Genomic DNA, 19,431 nt, shown 5'->3' with positions numbered 1-19,431 from the left:
GGACCTGCCCTGAGGTTGGAGGTGCTGACGTATTGCAGGTGGGGTAGATGGAGGCCTGTCTCCTGGGTGCTGGGCTGGAGAGGCACCTCCCTGTGGTTTGAGCGTAGAGAAGCAAAGCCTCCCCAGGTCCTGAAGGCACAGGTCCCTCTGGCTCAGACAGGCCCCCCACCGCACCCCACTGCGTGCTGTGGAGCCCTGAGGTTTGTGGAGAGCCACAGGCGGGACCAGGCAGGACCCTGAGTGTATCTTTAGTTTCCAGAGAGTGGAGGTGTGTGGACGGAAGTGAGGCGCAGGCGCACTGCTCTAACCAAGGATAAAAATACCAGCGTGAATCCACTTCCTGGAGCCGGCCCTGGGGAGCCCCAGGCCAGCGTATTCATAACAGCATCTGTGTGGCTTCTGCAGCTCGCGTGGACCTGAGCCCCGCAGGACTGGACGGCTGGGCACGGTGTTCATTTGACTCACACACTTGGTCCTGCGTTTGCCTGAGTGAGCAGCCGCTTTTAGAGGCTGGTGGTTGCAGGTGGGCCACGCCTGTGTCTCAGGACGACCTGAGCCAGCTGCTTATACACAGCAAGGCTCAGGAAACACTCATTTCCACCTATTCTGGGGAGACGACCCTTGGCAACTGCACACTGAGACCCCGTGAGCCCTGGTGCGGGGCCGCGGATCCCCATGCGCCTGTGAAGGAGGCAGGGAAGGTGGCCTGGGACTCGATGAGGGAGCTGCTGGAGGGAGGGGCTGGGAGACAGCGTGGCCGGGGCGCGAGCATCCGAAGGGTGGCTGGCCGGGCCCCGCAGCAGCCGGGCCGCGGACAGCCCCGGAGGCTCTGCCAAGGTGGGGGCTGCCCGGGGGCTCAGGGCGCTCTCTCTGGCTGTTGCTGCGGGAGGGTTTACGTAGGATGAAGCTCACTGCTAAGTGTGTGCTGCAGCGCATTCAGTGCCGTCTGGTGTGCAGCTGGCCCCTCTGTCTACTTGCACTCTGAAGGGAAACGCCCTAAGCACCCACTCTCCAGCCTCCTGTGGCCCCTGGCCCCCACGAGTCCACCTTCTGTCTTATGATTTACCTGCTGAGGATGTTTCCTACAAATGGCGTCTAGAACACGGCCTTCAGTGTCCTTTTTTTCCCTCCTACAGCAGTGGTTTTGACGTCTGTCCACATTGTAGTGGACAGTCTTTGGACAGACTGCGTGCTCGTCCTGAGACAGATGTTTGGGTTATTTCCACCTTCGCACTCTTGGGAACTGTGCTGCTCTGAAAGTTACTGTATAGGTTTCTGTTTGAATACCTGTTTCCAATTCTTTGCGTATATTCCTAGGTTTAGGCTTGCTAGATGATGTGTTAACTCTGTGTTCATCTTTTTGAAGAGCTGCCAAACTGTTCTCCTCAGTGGCTGCAACACCACATTCTCATTGGCAGTGGACTAGGGCTCCCCGTTCTGCATACTTTTCCCAGCTCTTGATAGTGTCTTTCCTTTTTCATTTCTTTTTCCCTTTTCTGAATTAAGTTGTTTTGATACCAGCCATTCTAATGGATGTGAAGTGGTACCACATGGTGGTTTTTATTTGTGTATCCTTGACGGCTAATGATGCTGAACAGCTTCTCATGCTGTTTGTGTATCTTATTTGGAGAAAAGTCTACTTGAGTCCTTTGCCCATTTTAAATTTGGGTTGTTTATCCCTTTGTAGCTGAGTTGTAAGAGCTCTCTGTGTATTCTGGATACAAGATGCTTATCAGACTTGTGATTAGCAAATGTTTTTTTCTATTCTGTAGGTTGTTTTTTTACTTTCTTGAGAGTATCCTTTGAAGCACAGAAGCTTTAAGTATTTGTGAAGTGCAGTTTATTTACGTTTTATCTCACTGCCTGTGTTTTTGCTGTCATACCCAAGAAGTCGTTGCTAAACCTGGTGCCAGTAAACACGTGAAAAGATGTTCAGCATCACTAGCCATCCAGGAAGTGGAGAAACCACAGTGCGAGGGGATTCCCTGGTGGGCTTATGGCTCGGACTTTGTGCTTTCACTGCTGAAGGCCCAGGTTCAGTCCCTGGTTGGGGAACTAAGATCCCGCAAGCCTCACGGCTCAACCCACGCAAACAAAAACAGAAATAACCCACAGCAAGATACCGCTTTGCATCTATCAGAAAGGCTACTATAAGAAGAAAAGAAAGAGGAAGCTACTGTTGGCCAGGATGCGCAGAAAGTGGAACCCCGAAGGACCACCGTGCAGCGTGTGGGGTCTCCCTGGCGCAGGGATGGGATCTGTGTGCCCTGCGTTGGGAGGCGGATTCCCCACCACAGACCACCAGGGAAGCCCCTGTGATTTGTCTTTTCATTCTCTTAACAGGGTCTTCCATGAGGTAGACATTTCAAATTTTAATAGACAGCATCACAGTTTTTTTCTTTCATGGACTGGTGCTTGGTGTTTTACTTAAAAACTCATACCAAACCCAAGATTACATAGATTTTATTCTATAATGGTTATGATTTTGCATTTCAAATATTAATGTTTACGGACCATTCTGAGTGAATTTTTTGTGTGTGTGAGTTAGAGTATTTGTATCTACGTTCATTTTCCCATGTTTCCAGTTGCTTCCTGGCCATTTGTGGCCACACTTCCTTCCCCTCTCACGCGCGTCCTTCCCCTCTCAACACTCGTCCTTACTTCTCGCACGCGCCCTTCCCCTGTCACGGGCGTCCTTCCCCTGTCACACGCGTCCTTCCCCTGTCACGGGCGTCCTTCCCCTGTCACACGCGTCCTTCCTCTGTCACACGCGACCCTCCCCTGTCACGCGCGTCCCTCCCCTGTCACACGCGTCCTTACTTCTCGCACGCGCCCTTCCGCTGTCACGCGCGTCCCTCCCCTGTCACACGCGTCCCTCCCCTCTCACACGCGACCCTCCCCTGTCACGCGCGTCCCTCCCCTGTCACACGCGTCCTTACTTCTCGCACGTGCCCTTCCCCTGTCACGCGCGTCCCTCCCCTGTCACGCGCGTCCCTCCCCTGTCACGCACGCCCTTCCCCTCTCACGCGCGCCCTTCCCCTGTCACGCGCTCCCTTCCTGTCACGCGCGTCCCTCTCCTGTCACGCGCGTCCCTCCCCTGTCACGCGCGTCCCTCCCCTGTCACGCGGGTCCTTCCTCTCTCACACGCGGGTCCTTCCTCTGTCACGCGCGCCCTTCCTCTGTCACGCGCGTCCCTCCCGTCACACGTGTCCTTCCCCTGTCACGCGCGTCCCTCCCCTGTCACGCGCGTCCCTCCCCTGTCACACTGTCCCTGTGACTGGTCCCTTGACTCACCTGGCTCTGGTTTTGCGCTCCCCCCTCTGCTCTGTCTCTGCTCTCCAGCGTCACACTCTTCATCTCTGTCGCTTCGCCGTGAGTCTTCGGCTCTGACTGAGGCGTTTCTGTAACTGTGTTGTTGAGTCTTGTGTCATCTCCTCTAGGTTTTGAAACAATTTGTCAAGTATGTTTGGGAGGAATTTGACTGAAAGAATGGTCCTCTCAACGACGCTGAGTGCGTTGCTCGTGAGCAGGAAGAGCTCTGCATTGTATAATTTGTCTGTGCTCGCCTGAGTCTCACTGTTTTCTGCACGTGTGCTTATATATATATTTTGTAAGCTTTATACCCCAGGGTTTTGATTTTTGTGGTGCTGTTGGAACTTTTTTCGATTCCGGACTCCAGGCTGTCCGTGCATCGCTGCTGCTGTTGCCGCGGTCCCTCTGGGCTGCGGTCGCACACCCGCCGACGGCGGCCCAACCCGCCAACAGTACGAATTTCTGTCTCGTTGATCTGGAGGCTGACAGCCTGGGTTGGGGCACCAGCCTGGCAGGGTGAGGGCTCTCTTTCGGTGGCAGACTTCTTGTGTTTCACTCGAGGAGAGGGGCTGGGGTGTGTCTCCTTCATAAGGGCACGAGCCCCACTCACGACCTGTCGCCTGCCGAGGGCGGCCCGCCCACTGCCCTTAGAATCCCCGCGGGTGGATCTGGGGGGCGCAAGCATTCCGACACAGCACTCCTGAAACAAGGAGTGAGTTGACCCAGGTTGACCTTTGCTTTGCTTTTTGCTCTCCATTTTCCGATTGAGGCACAGGACTGGTGGGCTCCACTTCAGTTGGAGTTTCTAAGCGATGACATTGAATAATCACAACACTGAATTCCAGAGCTTCACCAGGACTGTCTGAGGGGGTGAACTGGACACTGCTGAACTGTGAGTGGGCGTGTTGGGCGCTGTGTCCTGGAGGACCGCAGGAGTCCCCCAAGCCGTTGGGCTCTGTCCTGGGAGGGGTGCGTGGCATTATTTTTAAACTTACCCAAACCAGAATTTATTAACAATTTACTATCTGGTTTTTGACGGAAGTGTACTCAGCATGAAATATTTTTTGAAGCAAGTCAGAACGTGATTGGCAGCAGGGAGTCCTGGCATGCTGCCATCTGTGAGGCTACAGAGTCGGACGCGACAGAACAGCAGCAGCTGTGATAGTACGTGAAACACTGTCTTTTTGTTAGACACTGAATCCTACAGCAGATGAAATGTTGGGTCGGCCAGAAAGTTTGTTTTTTTCCATATAGTGATCCTAGTAGCGCTTAGTTGTGTGTAACTTCATTCAAAAGAAGCAATTTTATTAGACTGTAACGTGACAGGTGTCAGACCAGCATGCCTTTAAAAATAGCTTACCAAAATTGGTCGATTTTTGGTGCAGCCGTTTTAGTAATGAAAATGGAAGGAAGAAAGCAACATTTTCAGCATCCTATGCTTTATTATTTTAAGAAAAGTGAAAGTGCAACAGAAGTGCAAAAAAGATTGGTGCAGGGTGTGGAGAAGGTGCTGGGACATGTTGAACGTGTCGGAAGGGGTTTGTGAAGTTTTGTGCTGGAGATTTCTTGCTGGATGATGCCCCACTGGTGGATAGACCAGTTGAGGTTGAGAGTGATCAAGTCGAGATTTTTTTGAGGACGATCCATGTTACACTGCAAGGGAGACAGTGGGCATACTCAAAATATCCAAATCAGTTGTTAAACATCATTTATACCAGCTTGGTTATGTTAATCACTGTAATGTTTGGGTTCCAAATAAGTTAAGAAAACCTTGATCTTATTTTCACGTGTGATTCTCTACTTAAACACAAGGAGAACGTTCTGTTTTTAAAGCAAATTATGACAGGTGATGCAAAGTGGATAGAGTGCAATAATGTGGAACGGAAGAGACTGTGGGGCAAGCAAGACGAACCACCACCAGCCACACCCAGGCTGGTCTTCAGCCAGAGAAGGTGATGTCGTGTATGTGGTGGGAGAGGAAGGGAGTCTTTTTATGAGCTCCTTCCAGAAAACCAAATGATTAATTCCAATAATGTTCCCAATGCTCTTCAGTTAGACCAACTGAAGGCAGCACTCAACAAAAGGTGTCTGGAATTAGTCAACAGAAAACAGATAATCTTCCATCAGGATACTGCAAGACCATATGTTTCTTTGATGACCAGGCGAAAACTTACAGCTTGGCTGGGAAGTTCTGATTCATCCACTGTGTTCACCGGACATTCCGCCTTCAGATGTCCATGTATTTCGGTCTTTACAAAATTCTCTTAATGGAGAAAATATCAATACCCTGGCTGAGGGCACCTGGAACAGTTCTTTATTCAAAAAGATAAAAAGTTTTGGGATGATGGAATTCTGAGTTGTAAGTTGCCTGTAAATTGGCAGAAGGCAGTAGAACAAAATGAATATGTTGTTCAATAAAGTTCTTGGTAAAATGAAAAATGTGTCTTATCTTTACCTAACGCCCAAAGGAACCCTTTGGCTAACCCAATATATAAGTGTTCAGTTCAGTTCAGTCGCTCAGTCGTGTCCGACTCTTTGCGACCCCATGAATCACAGCACGCCAGGCCTCCCTGTCCATCACCATCTCCCGGAGTTCACGCAGACTTGCGTCCATCGAGTCCGTGATGCCATCCAGTCATCTCATCCTCTGTCATCCCCTTCTCCTGCCTCCAATCCCTCCCAACATCAGAGTCTTTTCCAATGAGTCAGCTCTTTGCATGAGGTGGCCAAAGTACTGGAGCTTCAGCTTCAGCATCATTCCTTCCAAAGAAATCCCAGGGCTGATCTCCTTCAGAATGGACTGGTTGGATCTCCTTGCAGTCCAAGGGACTCTCAAGAGTCTTCTCCAACACCACAGTTCAAAAGCATCAATTCTTCGGCGCTCAGCCTTCTTCACAGTCCAACTCTCACATCCATACATGACCACGGGAAAAACCATAGCCTTGACTAGATGGACCTTAGTCGGCAAAGTAACGTCTCTGCTTTTGAATATGCTATCTAGGTTGGTCATAACTTTCGTTCCAAGGAGTAAGCGTCTTTTAATTTCATGGCTGCAGTCACCATCTGCAGTGATTTTGGAGCCCCCCAAAATAAAGTCTGACACTGTTTCCCCATCTATTTCCCATGAAGTGATGGGACCGGATGCCATGATCTTCGTTTTCTGAATGTTGAGCTTTAAGACAACTTTTTCGCTCTCCTCTTTCATTTTCATATATAAGTGTAGATTGATATTAAAATCAGAATGTGTTAATGAACATTCAGTTGTTAACGGTAAGCCAGCATTTCTTTTTGCAGTTTTGAATTGGTATTGAGCTGGTGTGAGGTGATACCTCTTTAGACTTTTGATTTGCATTTCTCTGATAATTAGTGATGGTGAGCGTTTTTCTTGTGTGTAACGGCAGACACTAAGTCTTCCTCAGAAACACCCTCTTAATCTCCGGCCCATGTCTTCTGGGACTGTTGGTGTTTTTGTGTTGAGCTGCAGGAGCTGTTTGTTCTGGAGATGAATCCTTGGGGTTATCTATGTTTGCAAAGATTCCCCCTGTTCTTAGGGTTGTCTTTGTCTTTCCTTTAGGCTTTCCTTTCCTGTGCAAACTTTTTAAGGGATAGTTAGTTCCTGTTTTCTTATTTCATGTTTGTTTCCATTATTCTAAGAGGTGGAGTGAAAAAGAACTTGATGTGATTTGTGGAAAAGTGTGCCTTTTCTATATTTTTTGCAAGAATTTCACGGCATCTGAGTTTCCAGTAAGATCTTTGTACTTTGCGGAGTGTATTTTTGTGTGTGGTGTTAGGGAGTCTTGTGGTCTCATTCTCGTTGTCATTAAGTAACCTCCACACTATCCTACATCGTGGTTGTTACCAGTTTACGTCCCGGGCGTTGGTGCAGGAGGCTTCCCTTTTCTCCACATCCTGGGCAGCACTTGGTGTTTGTATAGTTTTTGATGATGGCCATTCTGACTGGTGTGAGGTGATTAGTCCATGTACTTTTGATTTGCATTAATAACCTCAGATATGCAGAGGACACCACCCTTATGGCAGAAAGTGAAGAGGAACTAGAAAGCCTCTTATGAAAGTGAAAGAGGAGAGTGAAAAAGTTGGCTTAAAGCTCAACATTCAGAAAACGAAGATCATGGCATCCGGTCCCATCACTTCATGGGAAATAGTTGGGGAAACAGTGGAAACAGTGTCAGACTTTATTTTTGGGGGCTCCAAAATCACTGCAGATGGTGACTGCAGCCATGAAATTAAAAGATGCTTACTCCTTGGAACGAAAGTTATGACCAACCTAGATGGCATATTCAAAAGCAGAGACATTACTGTGCCAACAAAGGTCTGTCTAGTCAAGGCTATAGTTTTTCCAGTGGTCACGTATGGATGTGAGAGTTGGACTGTGAAGAAAGCTGAGCGCTGAAGAATTGATGCTTTTGAACTGTGGTGTTGGAGAAGACTCTTGAGAGTCCCTTGGACTACAAGGAGATCCAACCAGTCCATTCTAAAGAAGGTCAGTCCTGGGTGTTCTTTGGAAGGAATGATGCTGAAGCTGAAGCTCCAGTACTTTGGCCACCTCATGCGAAGAGTTGACTCATTGGAAAAGACTCTGATGCTGGGAGGGATTGGGGGCAGGAGGAGAAGGGGACGACAGAGGATGAGATGGCTGGATGGCATCACCGACTCAATGGACATGAGTTTGGGTGAACTCCGGGAGTTGGTGATGGACAGGGAGGCCTGGCGTGCTGCGATTCATGGGGTCGCAAAGAGTCGGACACGACTGAGTGACTGAACTGAACTGAACTGAACTGAATAGTGAGTGGAGTAGCTTTTCCTGTGCTTTTTGATCTTTTACAGGGTATAATTTACCACTTGAAATTCGCTTCTTGAAAGTGTGCCCTATTTTGAGTTCTTTTCCAGTGATTTACCTGGGGAGGTTACTTGATGGCAGGCGTCATTTACAGCCCCCACAGGCCTTGTGAATGTCCATCCGCCCAACTGGGTTTAAAGTTGTTGTTATGGGAAACGGCCAAAAGGTGGCAGCATTTCTTCATGCCCATCTCTGGTTTCTAGGGCATGCAGAGCCTTAGAGAAACTCCTGTTCAGCCAGGTTTCTTGAGCTCAGGTAAACCTTGCCCTGAAGCCCTCTTGGTCAATTACCGAGCTGATTACATCTTAATAAAATTAAATAACTTTGCGGCTGTGTGAGAAGTTGATCTGTGTATTTAGTTCTTGCTTTTCCAGTGTTTGGCCACTGGACAAAGCGTTTGGTGTGTTGGTCTCAGCTTTTGTTTCCTTATTCATTATTTGCCTACTTGAACCAAAATGGAAAAAAAGAAGCATTCCCCACTGATGCAGAGAACCTTAGCTAGGCTCAGGCCAGAGCAGGGTCTGTGCGGCTGCTGAGAGGTCTGTGCCTGTGGGGCGGGTGGGGGCTGCGCCCACGGCGGCAGCACTGGTTCCCTGCGCAGCACGGCGTCTCCTGGGCCTGGACCGTGTGCTCTTGTCCCCGACACCGGCACCGCCTCGCCGTCGTGACTTGGTGGCCCTGCTCCAGTCGGGAGGGACCCAGCAGCAGCACCTGAAGCCAGATCAGATGTGCCTTTTCACAGGCCGTGGGTGTACTGGATATTAGGACTTTGCTTTGTGTCTAGAAAACAAACAGAGCCTCTGTTTGAGCCCACCTGCGGGGCAATAGCTCCTACTGGGCCCTGTCTTGCAAGCTTCTGCACAGGCGACGACCACACCAGTGCTTCCTGCCACCTTCTCCAGGCCTCAAAGGTGGGCACAGCTGGACCCATACCTCAAGGGCTTCACATCTCCCTGGAGACGAGAGTGTTACTCTAGCAACCACCAAGACCGAGCCCACCCCAGGCTCTGCTACAAGTCTGCTCGCCTTTGCGCTCCGGATCCTGAAGACAGACCTGCAGGAAACAGCGGCTGTGAGTCCCGTCTTGATGTTCTGTGGAATTTCCATGAGGCCCTTTTCTGAGCAAATTACTAGTCAGTCCGTACTACCATCAGCCCACAAGCAGGCTGAGAGGCTGAGGCTCTGAGCAGCCAAGTAACCCACCCAGAGGACAGGCTGGGGCCATGGGGTGGGGTCTGTGCCCACCCCCCGCCCGGGGTGACGCCCGCTCACAGCAGGTGCTCGCCTGCCCTTCCCCCTCTCCCAGGGCAGCTCACGGAGCCTCCTGGGGAGACTCACTCCCCCTCTCCCAGGGCAGCTCCCAGAGCCTCCTGGGGGACTCGCTCACCTCCTTTTACCAGGACTCTTGCGGCGCATCCTGTCTCGGGCCGCGCGGAAGGCTTGTCCCTCTGGAGCGAATTCAGCCTCCCGTCACCAGGGCTGCTTTCCTGGGTCCCACTCACACCTGCTCGTCCACGCCCCGCTCAGACCAGAGAGGCCCCCTCGGGCCCCGAGCCCCTGGCTCTGTCTGGGCGCTCACTCCCCTCCGGCCTGGCCCGTCTCTCTCATGGCCCCTGCAGGGTCACCAGGAGCTCCCACTGCCCGGGGCAGGCTGCCTGCCCTGTCCTGGGGAGGCCTTAGTGGTGTCAGGTTTAAGAAACAGTAGGTTCCTGTGGGGCCTCCCACACACAGCACAGCGGCCAGCACCCGCCTACCGACCTCTCCCTGTGGACGGGCCCGGGGGGCCCATGGGGGAGTCGCTGAGCTACTCTGTGCCTGCTTCACAGAGAGGGTGCTCGTTCGCACATCCCTCCCAGGAGCTCAGGGTTCTGGTGGGCAGGCTCCTCCCAGGATATGGGGCTCAGGTACCCCACAGGGCTCAGCACCCAGGAATTGTGCATAGAGCGCTTGTGGCAGCGCCCCTGGTCCACCTGTTGGTGAGACCTGACCCTGAGCCCCTCAGAGCAGGACCTGAATTAACAAGCAGTGGCTCCTGGACAGGTCAGTGATCCTGGGCTTCACTGTGCACCCTCCTTCCACCGAGTCTTCCAGAGACTTCCGCTGCACCCAGGCACTGGGGCCATGTGCCAGCCTTCTTCTCCCTGACTCCTGGGTTCCTCTCATTAGGAGAGGGTCTTTTTGAAATTACCTCCCACTTGTGGGTCGGATAAAATGATTAGAAAACAAGCCAGAGCTCCAGCCCCATGTCCATCCTGACCCTCAGGACCCTCGCCTGTTCCTTGCACCTGGCGGGCACAGCAAGGCCCATTTTTCTGCAACTGTGAGCCCCTGATGGGGGAGGTTGGCTGACCTGACCCGGCCAGCCAGCCCTTCTGGGTGAGCCTGGGCTGCGGTCTCTGTAAGCGGGTGTAAGAGTACCTGCCGCTGGACTCTATGCCATGCTCTGCAGGGGTGTGGAGCTGGGCTGGCGAGGCGGCCTTGCGGTTGCTGTTCGTGATCAGGTCTTTTCTTGGCCAGGTAAGGAAGCGGTGTGTCAGCAGCTCCTGCTGCTGGACGCCTCCCCAGGCGGGGGGCAGGTCTGAGGAAGCACAGAAAAGGCAGTGGGGACAGGGCTGGAGAGGGAACTCAGGCAGGGAGCGGAGAGCTTCCGGAAGGGCCCCCTGGGTCAGGACCATCCCGCCTGGCCTGCATGAGCCGACTCAGCAAACGTGCTTTTGCTGGGGTGGCTCCAGGTCCTTTCCTCCAGCCTGTGAGGCCTTCGCTTGTACTCAGCTGTCTTACCTGGGAAGGGTGGATGAGGTTCAGGAGCAGCTAGCCTGGGGCTCAGCCAAGGTTTATTTAGAGATGGCTCTGTGTGGTCCCCCAACTTCCCACTGAGGGTGCCCTTGGTGGGGCGTTGGAGGAGGCGGGTGAGGGGATGGAGACGCTGGAAGGGCTGCTGGCTGCATGTAAGTCCCCACCCCTGAGCATCGTCAGGATTGATCACCAGTGTAGCAAGTATCTTAGCTGGGTTTTCGTCTGTGTAACTGATGGGTTCTTAACTGGCGGTGTGAATAGTGACATTAAATGTTCTCAGTCAGGACTGAGAGACTACACCCCATATACAGGTATAAGAACCTGGGGAGGTGTGTGCAAGCCAGTACCCTAGGGGTGGGCTTCAGACTTGACATTCTGGGGTCCAGCCACTGCTTTAGCATTTCGGAGGGCCCACTGCTGACTCTAAGGTTCTGTAATCCACACTCCATCTGCCTTTAGTGATATCCGCCCTTCTAGGATCCTACAGAGCAGGGTCTGTGTGGCTGTTCTGCGGCTTCTGTAACAAATTATCACAAGCTGGGTGGGTTAAAACAACTGGAGTTCACCCTCCCCCAGTCCTGGAGACCAGACGCCTGAGATCAAGGTGGTGTGGGCCTCCAGGGGCTCCAGGGTGGGGTCCTCCCTGCCCTTTCCAGTTTCTGGGGCTCCAGGCGTCTCTGCGCTTGCGGCCCTCTCCCTTCGGCCTCTGCCTTTGTCTTCACGCAGCTCGTCCTCTGCGCCTGTCTCCCTTCTTTTGACTCTTACAAGGAACCTGCTAGCTGGATTGAGGGCCACCCACACCCATGATGACCTCACCTCAATATCTTTAAATGCATCTACAAAGACCCTTTTCCGAGGCATGGTCTTGTTCACATGTTCTGGGGGGACACATCTTTTGGGGCCAACGTTCAACCCATTGAAAGTGAAAATTGCTCAGTCGTGCCTGTCTCTTTGTGACCCCATGGGCTATAACCTGCCAGGCTCCTCTGTCCATGGAATTCTCCAGGCCAGAATACTGGAGTGGGTAGCTCTTCTCTTCTCCAGGGGATCTTCCCAACCCAGGATCTTCCCAAACCCAGGTCTCCCGCATTGCAGGTGGATCGTTTACCATCTGAGCCACCAGGGAAGCCTGTTACCTGTAGAAAATCACACTCATTTTAGGGGAGCACCAAGATCCCATATACATCGGCACAGACAGCAGACACGTGGGTGGGGTTCTGGGGAGAATGAGGACCATGGAATCACCTGGAAAGGATCAAGGCCTGGCTTCATCAGAAGGTGAGCTCTTCCACCGTGGGGCCCATGAGAACAGTCACTCCTTCCTACCCACAGAAAGGGGCCTGGTGTCAAGTCCAGAAGTGTCTACCTTCCACAGCTGGCTCTTCTGGATGTCTTCATCAATACCATGATATAACCAGTAACTACCAGATTAGGGGTCGAGGAGAATTAGTGTGGGGACCGGCCTGGGGCTCTGGAGGAGGTGTTGACAGTCACTGGGACACAAGGACATGGGAGCCTGGGAGGCCCCCATGTTGCTGAACCAAACTTGGGTCCACACGCCTGAGTTCAGTAAAGCCAGTTTCCTGACACAAGGTTGGCTTGTGCTCTAAACCCCAAACTCACTGAAGGGTTTCAGCAAAGCAGTTGTAAGGGCCACACGAGGGAGGGGGGCACAGAATTTGTGATCCGCTAGTGCACGGTTTTCTGGTTGGTGAGGTGACAGGCGGCTGCTACTACTGCTAAGTCACTTCAGTCGTGTCCAACTCTGTGTGACCCCGTAGACGGCAGCCCACCAGGCTCCCCTGTCCCTGGGATTCTCCAGGCAAGAACACTGGAGTGGGTTGCCATTTCCTTCCCCAATGTGTGAAAGTGAAAAGTGAAAGGGAAGTCTCTCAGTCGCATCCGACTCTTCGCGAACCCATGGACCGCAGCCTACCAGGCTCCTCCGTCCATGGGATTTTCCAGGCAAGAGTACTGGAGTGGGGTGCCATCGCCTTCTCCGAAGGCGGCTAACCTCGCAAATTCTCAGGCACTGGAAGCTCTAGGGGTTACGTGTTCATGCTCATCAAGTAGTTAACTTCTTCCATTCGGTGGGGGTTTTAGTGTCTGTAAAACAACTCAGGGCGTGTGCATCAGATAACTCTCCACACTTCAGAGAGGAGCTCCACAGAGGATCTGGGACGGGGTCTGTCCTGGGAAGCCCATAGACTCCTGCTCGTTCACACCAGGTCTGGGCTCAGCAACCAGGGAAGGTGGGGCTGCCTCCTGGGCGTGGGGAGCAGCAGGATCACATTCCTCTGTTTGCCCCCAGGGTGGGATGGGGAGGCGGTGGATGGACAGACGCATCTGGCCTGGGACAGGGGTGCAGGCTGGAAATGTCACTGGAATCACCACCGGGGGGAAGAGGAAAGGCCAGAAGGGGGCAGGTGGGTCCCAGCCGACCCCATGCAGGTGATGGTGGTCTTTCGGAAGCAACTCAGAGCCAGAAGGACTGGCCCTCAGGAGCTCAGCTTCATCCTCTTGTTCGTTTGTAAAACATGGTGCCAGAGTTTGAGACCTCGTCAGGACTTCTGAGCCCAGTGCTGCTGCGGCCTCATCAAAGGGGCTCAGCCCCTGCCCACGTCCCCACTGGGGATGAAGCCCATTAGGGCACTGGGGTCCACAGACTTAAGGGAACCCTCTGCCCTCAGGCCTGATCTCCCTTCTGCCAACCAGCTCCTGGTCAGAGGCCCACATTCTCCTATCCTGATTCCACCCTCAGAGCCTGAGGAGTCGTCCAGTGTATAGACGGACCACTCAGTCTTCACGTTCCTGTCGCTGGACATTTTGGTGGACTCTCTGTCTTGGCTATCGTAAATAGTGCCTCTCTGAAAACAGGGGTGCACGTGTCATTTCAAATTGTGATGTTCTCCAGATCTGAGCCCGGAAGTGGGGTTGCTGGATCCCGCGGCTCCTCTGCTTACTTTTTCCAGGAACCTCCATGCTGTTTTCCATCGTGGCTGCACGCCCGTGCATCCCCACTCCAAGTGTAGGAGGATTCCATTTTCCCTGCGTCCTCTGCAGCGTTTATTCTTTGGAGATCTTTCTGATGATGGCTGTTCTGACCAGTGGGAGGGGATTCCTCGGTGTAGATTTGATCGGCATTGATTTAATAATGAGTGGGTCTTCCCTGGTATGGCTCAGCAGTAAAGACTCTGCCTGCAATGCAGAAGATGTGAGAGATGCAGGTTCGACCTCTGAGTCAGGAAGATTCCCTGGAGAAAGAAATGGCAACTCACTCCAGTAGTCTTTCCTGGAAAATTCCGGGGACAGAGGATACTAGCAGGCTACAGCCCATGGGTTGCAAAGCATCGGACATGACTGAGCAGCTGAGCACTGTAATGAGTGAGGGGGGAATGTCTCTCCAGGTGCTTGATTCATGTACAGTTAGACATATGTTCTTTTGCAGGGTCTCTTCCCACATGCGTTATTATGGAGTGTTGAGAAGGGTTCCTTGTGTTATGCGGTGGATCCTTGCAGATGGTTTTATAAAGAATAGTGTGTGTACGTTAATCTGAACCAGCTGACTTCTCCCTGCCCTCCTCTTTTCCTCCTTGGGGACCATAAGTTTCTTCCTGGGAACCATGTCTGTGAGGCTGTTTCTCTTTGGTAAAGAAGTTCGTCTGTCTCCATTTTTAGTTCCCACCTAGAAGTGACACCCTATGATTCTTGTCTTGCCCCGTCTCCCCTGCTCCACTTAGAATGATCACTTCCACTTTCTTCCCTGTGGCTGGAAATGTCACTACTTGAGCCTTTTAAATGACTGAATAATATTGCATTATGTCTAGGGACCCCTCTTCTTTATCCGTTCATCTGCATTCCACACTTAGGTTGCTGCAGTGTCTTGTTTATGGTCCTAGAGCAGCTGTGATCATAGGGCTGCCGGCATCTTTTCAGATTTTGGGTTTCTCCGTATCTACACCCGGGTGTGCGATTGCTGGATCCTATGGTGCTTCTAAGTTTAGTTTTTTAAAAGAAACTTCATAGTCTTTGCCTAATGGGTGTGCTAATTTACATTCCCACTCTCGTGCAGGGGCGTTCCCTTCTCTCCGCATCCTCTGCAACGGGTATTGTTGGAGATTCTCTGAGATGGCCATTCTGACTGATGTGAGGGGACAGCTCGTTGGGCTTTTGATTTGCCTTCCTCTGACCATTGGTGATCCTGAGCATCTTTTCAAGTTTTTAATGGCCACGTGTATGCCTTCTTCATGAAATGTCCATTGAGATCTTTGGCCCATTTCCCTATTGGGTATTTTTACTTTATTTTTGATATTGTAAAGAAGGAAAGGGGCAGGTTGCCCTGACTGGAGTGACTGCATTTTAAAAGAAAGGAAACTGCATCCTACACTCCTGGCAAACTCTGGACTATGTATCTGGGAGGCCATAGAGAGAAAATACCAGCAACCAGCAGGCTTCACGGGTGCCTGGAAACCAGACAAGGCTGACTCCGTACCTAGACCTTCCAGAGCCAAAAAGAATACCATGACCACTGTGTAATCAATCTGTAATCTTAATAATACCCATTGATGTAAGTTAGACTACATGACCAGACATGTAAATTTATGAGTGTAACCTGATTGTATCTCGTACTAACATTGTCCAGAGTGGGCTTTAGAGAATCTGGGGGATGTGGGTTTGGGCACGTACGCTTTGGGTATAAAAGGTTGTCACAAAAATCGGTAGGGGTCCTTGGCTAAAAAGGAAACTCTGCCTAAGACCCACTGGTGTGATACTCTGCATCACACTATCCACACTGTGCTTCTGAGTGAGTGTGCTTCCTGGGGCGTTGCGCTGTAACAGTTGGGCTGCTCGAGCTGTCTGTATGTTTTGGAGATGAATTCTTAGTGGGGATCTTTGTTTTGAAATTTTTTTTCCTATTCTGAAGGTTCTCTTTCTTTCATTTAGAGTTTCCTTTGCTGTGAAAGTGCTGCTAAGTTTAATGACATCCCTTTGGCCTATTTTAATTTTTTTTACTCTAAGATACGGATCCAAAAAGAACTTGCTGTGATTTACAACAAAGCGTTTTCTGCCTTTATTCTCCTCAAGGGTTTTAGGGTGTCTGTCCTCACATTGAGATCTGTAAATTAATTAGTTTATTTTTGTGTATGGTGTTAGGGAGTGAGAACGGGACTACTTCCTGCAGGATCAGTTAACAAGGATGTCAGAGTCATCAGCAGTTGCAGCCCTCCCGTGTGTGAGCCGGTGCGCTCTCAGGGAACTCAGGAAGGAGAATATGCTCTCTAGCAGCCTTCAGACTGCAGACACTGCCTAAAGTGGGCCCTGAGGAAAGGAAGCTCAGGCGGAGAAAGCAGAATGCTGGCCCCAGACAGGTGAGGTGCATATGAAAGGAAAGATTTCAGTGAGCCCAGACTCTCGCATCTCCCCACACACAGAAAAGCGCTGAATTCCTTGGCTCAGGATATCTGCTTTTCTTCACCAACAGTGCTTTGATATTCAGACTGCCTGCCCTTTGTCAGAGTTCTGTGTAGCCTGGTTCCCGCCTTCACCCCCTGGCAGCAGTCCTCTCAGGGCTGCTTGAGATGGTGTCTCCTGGGCTTGAAGTCCTTTAAGTCCCCACTGAATAGGTTGTGACTATTTTTTAAGTTGACAGGAATATTGTAATTTTGTTCCCATTTTCATTGTTTAAGGAACCTCCACACTGTCTCCATGGGCTGCTAGAGGTAGAGAACCCACCTGCCAATGCGGGAAACAGGAGATCCAGGTTCGATCCCTGGGTGGGGAAGATCCCCTGGAGGAGGGCATGGCAGCCCACTCCAGTGTTCTTGCCTGGAGAATCCCATGGACAGAGGAGCCTGGAAGTTACAGTCCACAGGGCGAAGAGTCGGAGACAACTGAAGTGACTTAGCACGCACTCACACTGCCTCCGTAGTGGCTGTGCCCGACTGACAGTCCAGCCCTGACGGAGGAGGGTTCTCATTTCTCCACACTCTCCAGCCTTGGTTCTTTGTCGAGTCTTTGACAATGGCCATTCTGATTGGTGTGAGGTGATGCCTCACTGCAGTTTTGATTTGGATTTCTCTAATATTTACAGTTTTCATTCCAATCCCAAAGAAAGGCAATGCCAAAGAATGTTCAAATTACCACACAATTGCACTCATTTCACATGCTAGCAAAGTAATGCTCAAAATTCTCAAGCCAGGCCTCAACAGTATGTGAACCGTGAACTTCCAGATGTCCAACCTGGATTTAGAAAAGGCAGAGGAACCAGAGATCAAATTGCCAACATCCACTGGATCATCAAAAAAGCAAGAGAGTTCCAGAAAAACATCTACTTCAGCTTTATTGACTATGCCAAAGCCTTTGACTGTGTGGATCACAACAGACTGTGGAAATTTCTTCAGGAGAAGGGAATACCAGACCACCTGACCTGCCTCCTGAGAAATCTGTATGCAGGTTAGGAAACAACAGTTAGAACTGGACATGGAGCTACAGACTGGTTCCAAATCAGGAAAAGAGTACGTCAAGGCTGTATATTGTCACCCTGCTTATTTAACTTATAAGCAGAATACATCATGTGAAATGCCGGGCTGGATGAAGCGCAAGCTGGAATCAAAATTGCTGGGAAGAAATATCAATAACCTCAGATACACAGATGACAACACCCTTATGGCAGAAAGTGAAGAACTAAAGAGCCTCTTGATGAAAGTGAAAGAGGAGAGTGAAAAAATTGGCTTAAAACTCAACATTCAGAAAACTAAGATCATGGCATCTGGTCCCATCACTTCATGGCAAATACATGGGGAAACAATGGAAATGGTGACAGACTTTATTTTATTGGGCTCCAAAATCACTGCAGATGGTGACTGCAGCCATGAAATTAAAAGACGCTTGCTCCTTGTGAAGAGGAAAAGCGAAAATTTTACATAACCCCCTGCTCCCTCTGCTTCTGTAACTCAGCTTGCTCCTTGCAGTCTGGATCACGTACATCACGTAATCTCAGAAAGTGGAGACTCACAATACTAAGAACTGGAGCTTATCTCACTCACCCTTGTCCTGCTCATTACAATCACCCAGCCCCTGCAAACCCGCTTTATCATGCCTGTCCATGTGTAAAAACTCTGTAACCCCTTTGGGGCTCAGAGCTTGGAGTGTTAACTTCTCTGGGCCCACTAGCGTAATAAACCCGAGTTCTCCAACTCTCCGAGTGTGGTGCTTGGTTTCTTGAGTACTGGTTTCTGTAGCATTTCTGGAGGCTCCAGCGAGATTCCAACCATGCCGGCCTCTCGAGCTGCCGGACTGGTGGTTTGGCCTGGCTGGAGAGGAGTCCCGAGACAAAGAGGGAGGTGTGCCACCTGACGGTACTCCGAGTTCTCTTTCAGACTGGTGTTCTGACTCTCTGGACAGCCGAGCCCCGATCGGACTCATTGGAGGCACAGACCAACTTACCAGGAGTGGCCGCTGTATCAGTAAGGCCTGGGGCCAGTCCCCAGTCCCCAGTGGGTAGAAGAGGAGGCTGATCACCTCCTTGGAGCTCCCAGGAAGGGAGCATCAGATAGGGAGACCTGGGGACTTGGGAGAAGGGAGGCATTGTGATAGCCTCTGCGTGATTGTGAGTGCATGATTGCTGATTGAATGCAGTGAGAGATTTTTCTTTTTGGAAATTGGAAAACCAATTCTTTTCGCATATACAAGTAAAACAACTAACTTGTTAAAAGGCCTGCCTAGGAAAAAGCTTGAAGTTAACCCTTTTCATATCCTTGAAATACATAGCCAACTTTGCCTGAGACCTCAGCCTTGGGCAAATTAGAACATCAAGCAAAGAAAAAAAAGGGGTCAAGAGATATTTTAAATCTCAAACAGAAAACTATAAGATCTCTGTCAGTCTGTCTGTCTGGATTTATATATGTCTCAGTGTATGTCTTTTTTTTTGTTGTTGTTGAAAATATTATCGAAGTTGTGAATGAGTTCTAATTTAATTGGCCTAAAGAAAAGTAAGTACTTACAAATCAAACAATTCTAAATACAAGAAAAAGTAACCTAAATAAATTTCAGATTCACATAACCTGGGAAATATTCAATATTAAATAGTATTAATGTTTGTTTGCCAGTCTAATAAGGAAGTAGGATGTATGTTTTTAATAAAAAAAGTATAAAAATAAAATTATATTTTATAAAGGGAAAAGAAAGTAGGTCTGACTTACAGGTGGCTGTTACAGAAAGTGATTAAATAGTTTGTGGAAAGTGGACCCTTGAAAAAAAGTTTTGTGTATGGTTAGGACAGCAGCAGCAGCAGGACTGACTGACTAAGTTTAAAATGAATTTAATTAAGTTTACCTGAATGAGTTTAAAGTAAGCTGGTGCAAAACTTGAATTTGGCCTTTCTCTCTGTTGAGAGGACATACTTTCTTCAGATGTTGAACTGCTTTTAATAATAGACTTAAGTTTCTTTACCTCTTAATTGATCT

The 19,431-nt window shown here is 50.3% G+C and overlaps 1 protein-coding gene across 1 annotated transcript in view; it reads left to right on the top strand.

Annotated features, from left to right (window-relative positions):
• LOC138429190 (frizzled-3-like) overlaps positions 1–19,431 on the top strand; it is a 45,035-nt gene that overhangs the window by 4,755 nt on the left and 20,849 nt on the right.

This window comes from Ovis canadensis, chromosome 24, assembly GCF_042477335.2.
Source record: "Ovis canadensis isolate MfBH-ARS-UI-01 breed Bighorn chromosome 24, ARS-UI_OviCan_v2, whole genome shotgun sequence".
In the NCBI taxonomy this organism is placed as follows: domain Eukaryota; kingdom Metazoa; phylum Chordata; class Mammalia; order Artiodactyla; family Bovidae; genus Ovis; species Ovis canadensis.
Note: the sequence above shows the minus strand (reverse complement) of the source record. Positions and strands in the feature narration are given on the sequence as shown.